General features: G+C 37.2%; 1 pseudogene; it reads right to left on the minus strand.

The window, feature by feature from the left end:
- Window positions 1-10,171: 10,171 nt before the first annotated feature.
- On the minus strand, window positions 10,172-10,272 carry LOC138931244 (U6 spliceosomal RNA; annotated as a pseudogene).
- Between the last annotated feature and the right edge of the window lie 3,692 nt (window positions 10,273-13,964).

A 13,964-nucleotide genomic window follows, 5' to 3' on the forward strand; every position in this document is an offset into this window, starting at 1 on the left:
GATCTCCTTTAGAATGGACTGGTTGGATCTCCTTAAAACTATCTTCTTTTCAGTTTAAATGTATAGAGAAATAAAATAATAATAATTGTGTAGTACTGTTATTTAAAATGGAGACATTGAGAGTGAAGTGTTGCATTTCTCTTTAACAAATTATCAAAAGCAATTTGAACAGTCCTTGCTTTCTTCTTATCATGTAACTTGTATCACAGAACAAGAGTCTTTTCTATGCTTTGGTGAATTATCATACTTTTCTTCTAAGAGTGGATCAACTTCCAGTGTTTTATTCTTTGTTCATTCAATGTCATGAAATATCTCCAAGAGCTACCTAGAACTCTTGTGAAGATTTTGTTGTTGGCATCACTTCCTGTGGACCTTAGCATCCTTTTTGTCACAACCACTGCTCTCAATTATATCACTAAGTCCACCTTCCCAAACTTCCTCTGACTGCATCTTGAGAGTCCCCTTCAGTGGTGGTGATACCGTTCCCACAGTCAACTATTTCTTTCATAAATCTATTTATGTTCTATTTGAATTTCACTTCTAGGATTATCACTTTGTGGGTTTTTTGTTTGTTTGTTTGTTTTATACTAATGGGTTTATTTTTACCGCAACTCTGTGTGATAGGACATACTTTGTGTATTTTATAAGAAAATCAAGGCAGGGAAGGGTTAAGTAACTTGCTCATGTGTATGTACGGAGTTAAGGGGGGAAGTGAGGCTTAAACCACAAGGCTGCTTCTTACCTCTTCATTGATCAAAGGCTTTGTGTGTGATGGGAACCATGCTCTAATATCACTTTCATTTTTTTAAAAAAATTATTGGAGAATAGTTGATTTGCGATGTTGTGTTAGTTTCAGGTGTACAACAAACTTTCTATTTCTTTCTTGCCCTTACATTTTGTTGCCCAATTCTCTATTTGGATTATCCATTAAAACAATGTCACATGGATTTATCATGGGGAAACAAGAGGCAACACAACTATATACTTTGCTATGTGTGTGAGCTGAATAATAGATGCTCAGTGACTAATCACTGACAGATTTAAAAGAAGGGACTTGATTTGTCCTTAATCATTATATAAAGCTGTTTTCCAGAATGATGTGTGAACTGAAGAGCTAGCATCTTGGTTTGTACTTTAGTCAGTTTCTCACAGGTAATATACTGTGGTAACTGAAATTTGAATTGTTTTGTCCACGACTGGTATTTTTTAACTAAACTGGGATAATGGAAATTTTTGTGTATGAGGACCATGTGAAGGGAAAATTTTATGTATAATACAAGTATTTTCTGCTGAGTGTAGACCTCTTGCCATGAGTGAAACAGGCTGGTGAAGTCACCATGAAGCGACACTTTTCTCAGGCTTTTGAGCAGGCATTTCAATAGATGACAAATTCAGTTGCTTGACTTTTATGGCCTGCTGGCATCTCAGTATTTCTAGTTCCTCTTTGCATAATGAGAGACTCCTTTATTCAAATAACATTTAATGAGGTACTAAGTTTAGAATGCCATGTTGGCCAAATAGAATATGAAACAGTTCAGACACTTGACAGTTCACAAATGCAGAATGACTTGTGTGTGTTAATGGAAGCAAGAAATTTCACTTAACCTGACTGTGGACCAGGTCTAAAAGGGAAGCGAGCCAGGTGGAAGACTGTGAATAAAATGAGACAGAGCAGTTGCAGGCGGCTGTAACTGTGCACTGAAGGAGAGAATGGTGCTGCTGGACGCCAGCTGTGGTGCCGCTATGCAGATGAGCCAAACTGAACTGCCAGTATTTTATCGTTTTCATCTGGTTCATTCATTACTTATAATCACCAAATTATTTTTAATATTTTCACTTAGGTAGAATAGTGTTGGAGGGATATCAGTTATTATATGAAAGCCAAACAAAATATGGCCCCTGATGTGACATTGTGAAGTTGACTGTATGGCACAGAATAAATAATGTTCTGTAACTCTGGCTGTTACTATCACTGCTGATTCATTGAATGAGCAGGAAGCCACTTAAATTTTTTCATGATTTGGCTTCTAAGCTGTTTAAGAATAATTATAAGCACCTGCCCACATCACAGAGATCTGGGATTTATGTATTGGTTTCTAAATACTTTGAAATTTTGGGGTAAAATGTAAGATTATTTTAAATATCATTACTAAGTTACTACTTGAATCAAATCACTGTAGTAATAGATACTATCTGAATTTTAAATAATTTTTAATATTCTGTGTGTGCCCAAATGAATAATTTAGATATCAATCCAAATTAGTAATTTCACAGAAAGTGGTAATATGGGTAATAGGACTTCTAATATTCAGGCAGTGTAATTGTGCTTGTAAGTGCTTTGTAGAGGATATATTAGATTAAGTCATATGAGGACCATTTTTGTAGGCCAAAATGTTACAGTACTTGGAATTTCATGTAGTTTAGCCTAAATTAAGGCCAAAGGTTAATTCTATTTCCATTCTTTACCCTAGCTAATTATTTTAATCTCTAAGTCCTACCTAATTTCTCAATTTTAAGTTGGGTGTGATACAGTCTGCCACTTAAAAGATGTAAGAATGAGTGGGAATATTTTTGTCTATACATCCCTCTGTATGTATCTCCTACTTGTCTGTCTACAAAGACTGATAAATCCTTTATTTACTGGCTCTGTGAAGTTGACCAAGTTATTCAACACTTTTAACCTTATTTTCAACTGTAGAATAATAATAGTAAATACTAAATCAAACCGCTATTCAGATTAAAGGAGGCAATTTGTATTAAGTATATAAAATAGTACCTGGCACTTAGTCTATGTTTAACAAATGTTGAGTATTACTTTCATAACTTCAGAGCAGAAATAAAGCATTATTCCTCATGTTTAGTCCTATCTTTACATTTCTATCTAATCAGAAAACTTTCTGTTGTATGGTATTGGTGTGATGAATAAAATACTCTGATTAAGAGAAGTACCATATCTATCATTCAGTTGTACATAATAAGTAGGCAGTTAAAATGTTTAATTAACTTAGTTTCTCACTTAAGAAAATAGATTACAGTTCACTTCCAGATTATTTGAAATATAATTTGTTCACCAATTACTATGAAAGTATTTCAGAATGTTGTAAAGCCTGAGGGTCTTGTATGTTATGATTGCATTATGGATTTGTAGGTGAGTCAATGTTATCAATAGAGTCATGGATACAGCAGAGTGTATTGTGTGGTCTGACTCATCTTTAATTCCTTAAAAAAATATCTTTGGAAGGAACAGTTTCCTTTTTCTTTTAGTAACCTTTTCTCCATAAGTGGTCATCTAAATGGAGTGTCTCATATTAGAAGCTACTGCTGTAGTGCCTTTTCTGCATATATCAAGGGTAGCTATTGGAAGAGCACTGGTATCCATGTTGATCTTGCCCTGTTTGGAAAGCAGTTGTGCCAAGGCTGTCTTGTTTGCCTCCATTTGATCACACTCAAATTCAATATCTATCCGGCTTCTGACTCTTGGCTTTCTCTACCATTATGACCCTGCTTCTCTCTCTGGACTTGATGCCTCTTTCTGGTCTACCTGGCTTTGACTCTTGGCTTTTCCTCAAAGACTTTGGCCTGGCATTTGACAGGAAGCTCTTCAGAGCATCCTGAATATGCTGATTTCTTCAGAGTCTATTTCCTTGCCTCTAATAAGCTGGACCAACAACAGGCTGGCTTGACTAGCCAGTGGATTCAGTGATGCCAAAAAGCATTGAGAAGCCTTGAACTGATGCAGAATCATTTCCCTTAACAGCCTTCAATTACTCTTGGGGGAAAACAGACTTTGTAAGTCAAAATAAATGCTTGACATTTTAGGAAAAACGTTATTCAAAGAATAGAGTTTTATGTAAAATTCTAGGGGTTACATGGCTGTCATTTTTCCATTTCTCTATTCTGCATTACTACCAAATACCACTTTTTTATAGATGTAAAAAATGTGGCTATATACTTATGCTGTAATAAAGCTTGGCACTAATGACATCTTTTATCAATGTTGATAGTTATTTGAAAAGTCTTGCTATTTCTGCCACACAGAAGAAAATGCAAACAACATAAACCTCAAATGGTCAGATTAGAGAGCTTTCATGATACTTGAGGGGCTTCCCAGGTGGCAGAGTGGCAAAGAATTCACCTGCCAATATAGGAGATGCTGGAGATGCGGGTTTGATCCCTAGGTCAGAAAGCTGCCCTAGAGAAGAAAATGGCAACCTGCTCAAGTATTCTTGCCTGAAAAATCCCTTGGCCAGAGGAGCCTGGTGGGCTACAGTTCATGAGGTCTCAAAGAGTCAGACATGACTGAGCACAGACTATGATATTTGAGGTCAGTTTTCCAGCAAGCATTTTTGTAGGCATGATTAAATTCTGTGTGATTTTCAAGTATCACCATAGAAATGAAAAGTTCCTCATTGTTTTATTTATATGTTTGACATAAAACACAGTCTCAAATAATAAAATACAATGGAAAGTGTTAACATTTTCAGTTGTTTTTCTTTTCTTTTTCAAAAATAGACTTTATTCTTTAGAGTAGTTTTAGATTCACAGAAAAATTGAGTGGAAAGCACAGAAGGTTCCCATCTATCCACCATCCCCCCAACACACACAACCTCCCCACTATCAGCATCCTGCATTGAGTGGTACATTTGTCATCATCAGTGAACCTTCATTGACACGTCATAATCACCCAAAGGCCATAGTTTATATCAGGGTTCACTCTTGGTGTCTTACATCCCATGCTGTGCTGTGCTTAGTCACTCAGTCATGTTCGACTCTTTTCGACCCCCGTGGACTGTAGACCACCAGGCTCCTCTGTCCATGGGGATTTGCAATATTGTTTTAAGCACTTCCTTTGAAGTAAAAATTTGTACAATTTTAACATTTATAAATGAAAGCATTTGGCTGATTGATTTCTCATGGTTGAATCATGAGAGATGGGTATTTCAGGAAACTGAAAACTGCATTTTTTTTTTTCTATTACTGACTCTGGTTAGTGTCCCTGTGTAGCCATTTGTTTTAAAACATGTCAGCTTCTTTACAGATTTATGGTCATGGTAGGGGAGGGAGAGGGTGAGATGACTTAAGAGAGTAGTATTGAAACATATATATTACCATATATAAAGTGAATAGCTGGTGGGAATTTGCTGTGTAATGTAAGGAACCCAAAGCTGGTGCTCTGTGATGACCTAGAGGAGTGGGATGGGGAGAGAGATGGGAAGGAGTTTTAGGAGGAGAAGGAGACATATGTATATTTATGACTGATTCATGTTAGTGTATGGTGGAAGCCATCACAACATTGTAGAGTAATTATCCTCTAATTAAAAATAAAATCACATTAAAAAGAATTCATGAAATTTTGCCATGAAATTAAGGATTCTAAGTTCAAAGCCAGTTCTTTAAATATTGGTAAGGCTGGTCAAAAAGCGAGAAGCAGTGTACAAAAGTTTATATAGAACTTCAATTGTTTCTGCCATGCAAGAAGTTAATTACTCTTTCAACACAGGTAAAACACTGAGTTGCCTTGGGGAAAAAAAAGAGGTTTCTTTCTTTATTTTAAGCAATCACTGATTGCTGATGTTATAATATTCAAGTGATCTGGGAACATCCATAGGTAAAGCCAAGGTCAGTGTTTTGAATATGGGACCAGGATTGAGACGTTTTTCTAAGGTCAAAGACTGACCTGAAACTGGGGGCAGTTATGTTACAGAAGAATCCAAACCAGTTCTAAGATCAAAGTTGACTGGTCCTTGGCCGAGACCAAAGCCTTTCAGAGATGGCAGAAGCTCAAGCAGTTGTGTTCAGTGGGGAGCTCTGGTGGGGCATTGTGGGGACCCAGACTCTAGGAAACTAGGCTACAGGCAAAGTCACTGAAGTTAGAAGAGTGGCTGCAGGAACAGCGGTAGAAAGTAATTAAATATGATCAGGGAACAGTGAAGGGAATCCACCTACTGAGGATTCAGAAGAAACAAATGGGCAAGCCAAGTTTTTGTTGCTGCACGTGGGTTTTCTCTAGTTGCAGCGAGCAGGGGACTACTCTCTAGTACAACATTAGTACTCAGCCTGGAAAAAAAGCGTCAGAATTGGCTTCTCATTGCGGTGGCTTTTCTTGTTGCAGAGCACAGAGCTTTTCTTGTTGCATGGGCTTCAATAGCTGTGGCGCACAAGGCTTAGTTGCCCCATGGCATGTGTGATCTTCCCAGACCAGGGAGCCAACCAGTGTCACCTACACTGGCAGGCAGATTCGTAGCCACTGAACCACTGGGGAAGTCCTGTGTTAGAGTATTATGATAAAAGAAGCCTGATTATTGTAACGTGAGCCTTGTCTAGGATGCTGGCAGCAAAAGAGAAAATTCAAAGGTAGGTTTGAAATGGATCATGAGGGAAAAATTGATTGAATATGTGGGTTTGTTGGAGGTTGGGAAGGGGCCTGTGAGCTTTTTAAACTTAGTGTGCCTGAGACCAGTTAATAGAAAACGGACAGGCTGATAGGAGTGGCTCTTTGTGATGAGGAGGAGGATGTGTTTAATGTGATTGTATAAACGGTGATATAAACCAGGGTGCCATATGAGAAATGTTACTGCATGTCTCTCTGCTGTGAATGTTCTTTCCTTCTCTACATAACCATTTTGTTAGCATCAGTAACATTTCTGTAGCTTGCAGTCCTGAGTGAACTACTGATAATGATAATGAAGAAGGCAAAACACTTAAACTTACAAAGAATATTTGCCTTTGTTAATAATACTCATTTAAAATTAAAAATAAAGGATGTTGAAGTATACAATCTTTAAGCTAGAAAACTGAATTCAATTAAGTGTATTAAAATACTGAGGCCACAGACAGCTCCAGGGCATAACATATATATGGCTGTGTGTATGAAGTCAACATATTAGAATGTTACATTATATAATCTGAGCAGCTCTCCTTGATGAAATAAAAAAAAACATTCAGAAACAAATTTTAAAATAACACGATTTGAAAGTCAACAAATATGAATAATTAGAAATAAAATGAAACCAAATATTCTATTCCCATCAAACAAATGTAAAGCCAGAGAACAAACTTAACGACAAATGTACAAGACTTACATGAAGAAAATTACGAAACTTTAAGCAGAGTCTTAGAATTGTTAAATGGAAATACATACTATTTTTCCGATGGACGCCTTAGAATTGTAAAGATGAGAATTATACCTCGTCGGTTTATACATGTAACACAATTCCTATAAAAAATCCCAATAGTATGTTATTTTTTCCTGATCTTGACAATAGGGATTCTTTAGTTTGTTGTTAAGTCGCTAAGTCGTGTCTGAATCTTTGCCATCCCATGGACTGCAGCACACCAGGATCCCCTGTCCTTCACTCTCTATAGTTTATCTGAACAAGTATACACATGAGAATAGCATGGGCAAAATTTTAAAAGAAATGTATAGAGAAATACATTTCCATAATATTTAATCTTAAGCATATTATAATGTATTAGAAAGCCACAGTGATTAAAGTGGGTATTAGTTTACATATAGATAGAAAATTGAGAAGATTTCAAAGTAAAAAAGTAATCATAATTTGAATATAAATTTGTCATACTATGAAGCTAGCATTTCAAATCAGGCTTTAAATGTTGGGCCCCCCTAAATGATATAGAAGCAACAGGTTAAGTATATAAGATACAATTTAGATGGTTATGTGTTACCTTAGAGAAATCGCAGATATGTTAAAAAATGTTGTTGTTATTTAGTTGCTAAGTCATGTGCAACTCTATTGCAGCTCCATAAACTATAGCCTGCCAGGTTCCTGTCCATGGGATTTCCCATGCAAGAGTACTGGAGTGGGTTGCCATTTCCTTCTCCAGGGGATCTTCCCAGCCTGGGGACTGAACCCACATCTCCTGCATTGCCAGGTGGATTCTTTACTACTGAGCCATCAAGGAAGCCCATGTTAAAGATACAGATACAAAAATTAAGCAATGAAATGTGTAGTGATGAAAGTGAAAGTGAAGTTGCTCAGTCATGTCCGACTCTTTGCAACCCCTTGGACTGTAGCCCACCAGGCTCCTCCGTCCATTGGATTCTCCAGGCAAGAATACTGGAGTGGGTTGCCATTTCCTTCCCCAGGGGATCTTCCCGACCCAGGGATTGAACCCAGGTCTCCTGCATTGCAGGCAGACGCTTTAACCTCTGAGCCACCAGGGAAGCCCATGTGTAGTGATAGTAGTATTGAAAATGTTATAATTTTGACACAAGGGGGCGTTTCATTAGGAGGAGACATGACAGTAAACAACGGTTGCCATGAAGAGAATTATAAACTTGAATACCTATGTTTTAATAATATCTATTTACCTAAATACATGTAAAGTCTCCTGGAAAAATATAGCATAGTGCAATAGACCGGAAGACTGACAATAAAAATTCTTACCAGGTAATAAGAAAAATATGTATCCTCAAAGCAAAAAATATGAAGAAGTAATCCACAAAATACAAAACATGTTAAAATCCCAAATCATTGTGGTAATCAGAGAAATTTAAATTCGCAAATATAAATTAGTATAACCTTAATATTAAGATAAAGACAAGGGAATATTACAGTAAAATCTCTCATGAAAACTGACAGACAAATTCTAAACAAAATATGTTTTATATCTGTTATGGGTTAATTACTGTCCATTCCACCTTCCCACCTCCCCTGGCAACCCACATTCCTATGTTAACCTCTTAACTCCTGGTACCTCAGAATGTGAAGATATGGTTTTTACAGAGGTTAAGAGGAAGACAATAGAATGGGCCCTAATCTGACTGATACTCATATAAAGAGGAAATTTGGAGATAAGTATACAGGGAAAGTGCCCTGTGAACACATGGATGGCTGCCTGCAAGCCAAAGAGACAGGCCTGGAACATATCCTTCCTTCAAAGTCCTAGGAAAGAAGCACCTCCTCATACACCTCACACTTCCAGTTTCCAAAACTGGGAGATAATAGATTTCTATTACATCACCTAGTTTCTGGTACTTTGTTATGGCAGCCATAGCAAATGAATACAACTGCTAATCTAGCAATGAAGAAAAAGGATAATAGATTAAAACAGAGGATTTATTATCAGGGTGAAAAAGTAATTTATATCTAAAAGTCAATGTGATTCAATACATTAACAGAAAAGGGGAGAGAAGTCATGTGATTATCAAATATGTTAGTAGATCAGGAACAGTAAGAAATTCCATAATTTTATAAAGCATATCTACAAAAAATTCTATAGTAATCCATATAGTTGATCACAAAGTATTGAAACCTTTCCCCCAGAGAATGGGAATGAGACAGGATACCTGCTCTGACCACTTATTTTCAACATTATAAAAGAAGTTTGAACCAGTGTAATAAGTAAAGAAAAAGAAATAGTAGGCATATAGATTAGAAGAAATAAAAATATGGATTGTAACTGAAGAAATAAAAGTGGAGTATAAATGAGAAAAGCTCACAAGCATCTTCAAGCAAACATAATTACGTAGGAACTTACAACATTTACAAAAGTCAGTTATAGCAGAAGCAAACACATAGAAAATGAAATGTTAAAATATACTACTTACAATAGCATAAAATACCTAGGAGTAAAGTTAACAAAATATGCCAAAATATGTGCAACTATGTACAACATAAAGTACAAAATATTCTCAAAATAAAATCAAGACCCAAATAAATGGAGGGCTATAATAAATTTATGGGTTGGAAAATGCAATGTTAAGAGATGGCAGTTTTCCCAGGTTTTTTCTGTGAACTCAATGGAATCACAGTCAAAACCAGAGCAGATTATTTCTTTACTTCTGAAGAATCTAACAAAATGATTCTAAAATGTATATGGATATCAAAGGGCCAAAAAATAGCCAAGACAGTCTTTAGGGAGAACTAAGCGGGAAGATGTTTGTCCAAGATACCAAGTCCTATTATAAAGCTGTGATGATTAAAATAGTCTGGTGTTGGTACATGGTGTGTGTGCTTAACAGTTTGACTCTTCGTGACACCATGGACTGTAGCTCACCAGGCTCCTCTGTCCATGGAGATTCTCCAGGCAAGAATACTGGAGTGGGTTGCCATGCCCTCCTCCAGGGGATCTTCCCACCCCAGGGATCGAACCCAGGTCTCCCGCATTGCAGGTGGATTCTTTTCCAACTGAGCCATCAGGGAAGCCCCCATATATGGAATGTTTCGCGGATATGTGTGTCATCCTTGTGCAGGGGCTATGCTAATCTTCTCTGCTCATTCTCATTTTGGTATATGTGCTCAATTCCAGATTGATTTCAGTACTAATAACAAAATTAAAACCACCATAATTTTAGGGGAAATAGAAAATATCTTCATGATTCTGGAGTTAGTAGAGATTTTCTGGACATGATTTGAAAAATATTACCATAAAGGAAAGAAAAACGACAAATTAGAGTACAGTAGGATTAGAAACTTTTGTTCATTGAAGGATACTGGTAAGAAAATGAAAAAGCAACCCAGAGACTATAATAGAATCTTCTCAAGATCTATATCCAACAGGGACTTGTTTCCAAATACAGATTCCTGTCAGTCAATTAAAAGCTGTAATAGCCATAATAGAAAAATAGGGAAAACAATTGAACAGACAGATTGCAAAAGAGGACATCTAAAAGGCTGAGAAATATGTGAAAAGGCTCTAAACTATCACCAGGAGTTAGAAAAACAAGGCGGGGAGGGGGGCAGGGAACAAACAACAGATTTTGCTTTCCCAGAAGTCTTTGCATAAAATTATTATTTGTATCTCATTGGCCAGAACTTGTCACTTGGAAAACTCTAGTTGAAAGAGAGGATAATGAAGGAGTACCTGGCTTCTCTAATTTCTCTTGTGTTACTGACCAAAGAGAAGGAGGCTGAATATTAGTGGTGAATAGCAGGTGTCACAGTCTGTGATTGAGTCAAGTGAAATGTCTAAGAGACATATTGAATAGACAGGTCTGGAGGGCAGCAGAGAGGTCTGGAAACAGTAAGCAAAGCTCATAATTATGCAGAGGGTATTTCAAAGCTGTCACTAAATCATTAAGGAAAATAGAGGTGAAGATAGAATCCCAGTGCAGAGAAAATTTTAAGAATCTGTCAGAGCAAGAGACGGAGTCACAGTGGAGTTTGAAAGACTGCAGGAGAAAAGCCAAGTGAGAGTGGTGTTTGGGGAGTGAAGGGAAGTGAGTTGCAGGGAGAAATTAGGCAAAACTTGAAATACTAAGGCTGAATCTGAATAGGCAAAGTCTGAAAGAGTGCTCTTGGAAGTCAAGAACAGGCAAAAGTGTGAACTTAGGCTTCAGAGAATATTTAGGAAGTTGAGGGCATTTTCTTTCCAGTTCTCTAAGTATTTTATGTCAAGCATATGGAATTTTGGGGTTCAGCATGATTTGAAGGGATTTATTCAGATGATAATAGTTGGAACAAATTTCTGAATTTAACACCTCCCACAGTAGTTACACTGTATGGTCATGGGCCCCAGGACTGAGTGCCACATCTTAAGCTCACAATGGTCACTTGCGCAAGTCCTTGAGACAAACTGGAGAGTTTCTGAGTTGGTGGTCTCAGTGCTGTTATATTAGCTTCATGGGAACTGGGATTGATATTAGCATGGTTCTCATTGTCTTCACTGAAGGTGATAATCATTTATTTCTCCCAAGTGTCCTAATAGCCATAAATGGCCTTGCTCCTGCTGTGCTGAGTTTAGTTGGGGGGGAAAAAAATCAGTCATTTGTCTTTTAGCACACTCATCAATCCATTCTCATATCCCTGCTAACGGTACTGATTTTCACATGTACTATATAAACTACCTGAATAGAAATGGGAAAAAAATAATCTGCTGGTTGAACAAAAGTGTTACTTTCAGTGAGATTTTGTGCTACTCATGTCATTTTAAAAAACTTCCGTGGCTTTGGATTAAATTAACAAGTCTACAAACACCATAAAGTGAGTTCCTAGCAAAGAAGGTAACTGGTAGAGTGGACATTGAATATTCTTTCCAAAATACATTGAGGAAAAAGGGGTATATCAGCTAATTTGTCTCAGTGAGGATTTTCCACTTTATTGTATTGTGTTTTAAGTGGCATTTTGCTTCAGGTTGATTTCTTCCAGTTATCAAAGTTGTAACCATTCTCTTCCAGCTTATCAGATGGCATATGCTTGGCAAACATAACATGATTATAAAGAAATTGAAGAGTTGAACTGGAGAATTGCATTTCTAAGAGCATATAAAATCTGCAGAAATCTAGTCTGCCATCTCCCTGCTCACAAATTTAGTTCTCAGTTCCTGTAGTTTTATCTCTTCATATATTCTGTCTACCTCTGGGAATATTTACATTTTAAAAATATTCTATTTAAATTAATATTTGTGATTTTTGGTAAATAAAAATTTCTCCCAATTAAGATGACCCCTTCTACATGCAGATCCCTTAGACATTGTGACAGCCTGGAACCAGAAAGACAAGTTGCATTATATCATCTGGCATTTGGATGGGTGGATGAAGTTACTTTTTATTTTAGACTTGATTTATTTTTCAATATGGAGACATAGTGAAACATTTGCTTCAGGGTCTTCATTGGCAGTACTGAGGTTTCCTATAAGGATGACACAACTTGGAGAAGTAGCAAGCCCCAGAAATTCTGTACTTAGGATTTATCTGCTGCAGTATCAGCTCCCCACTTTATACAGCCCTGTAATTGATGTAGTTCATCCTGCTGAATCTCATTGTATTGGTTTGTATTTAGATGTATGTAAATAAGACATCATTTTTGAGCAGTTCTCAGAAGAAATTGAACATGACTTTGCTGTTCAGATTCCTTAATTTCCTTCTTTCCCTTCCTTTCTTTTTTCCTTCCCTCCTCCATCTTTCCCTCTCTGCTTTCCATCTTTACTTCCTTAGTTTGGTCTTCCTTTGATAAAGATGTAAAAATGTCTATTATGGGCACAGAACTCAAAAAGCAGGCACAGGCTTGGCCTGAAGGCACTTAGAGTCTGACCACGTTCTTCAACAGGTGCCTGAGGCTTACACAATGAAAGTTTCAAGCAATCCAACTGGACTTGTTTGGCAGACTCTTTTTTAAACATATTTATTTATTTGGCTGTGTCAGGTCTTAATTACAGTGCATGGGATCTTTGTTGCCTCTTGTGGGATCTTTCATTGCATCACTCACACTCTAAAGCCTGTGGGCTCAGTAGTTGTAGTGCATTGGCTTAGTTACTCCACGGCCTGTGGGATCTTAGTTCCCTGACCAGGGATCAAACCTATATCCCCTGCATTGCAAAATGAGAGTGAAAGTCCCTCAGTCGTGTCTGACTCTTTGCAACCCCATGGACTATACAATCCATGAAATTCTCCAGGCCAGAATACTGGAGTGGGTAGCCTTTCCCTTCTCCAGGGGATCTTCCCAACCCAGGGATTGAACCCAGGCCTCCCGTATTGCAGGCGGATTCTTTACCAGGTGAGCCACCAGGCAAGGTGGGTTCTTAACCACTGGACCACAAGGGAAATCCCTGCTTAGCAGATTCTGACTCTGATTGAGATTTTGAGAATTTTGAGGACTGTTCAAAGTCCTTCATAGCTTTCCAAAGCATTTTTGGAAGGATACATTTACATGTAATTAGTATACTTCTCATAAATCACGCCTAACCCAAGACCAGCTGGATGGTGGAAAGAGTTAAATCTACTAGCTTGCTTTGCATTTTTACTACATTCATTTAAAAATAAGTAAAATTTGGAGACTATTCTTCATACTTTAACAGCCAGAATCATCTTTGCCCTCATCTTAATGAGTGCATTTTTCTACATTTTTGTCTCATATTTACACTGTGCCTCTGTTTCTTGTCATTGCGGCTTGGCAAGGAATAAGTAGGAAAATGCGAAGATTAAACATTCTATCTAGAAGAGCTTTACTTTTCCATTCATAGTCTAAGATCTTTTTTACTAATGATTTATAAGTACATGAGTA

Source organism: Ovis canadensis, chromosome X (genome assembly GCF_042477335.2).
Source record: "Ovis canadensis isolate MfBH-ARS-UI-01 breed Bighorn chromosome X, ARS-UI_OviCan_v2, whole genome shotgun sequence".
NCBI lineage: Eukaryota > Metazoa > Chordata > Mammalia > Artiodactyla > Bovidae > Ovis > Ovis canadensis.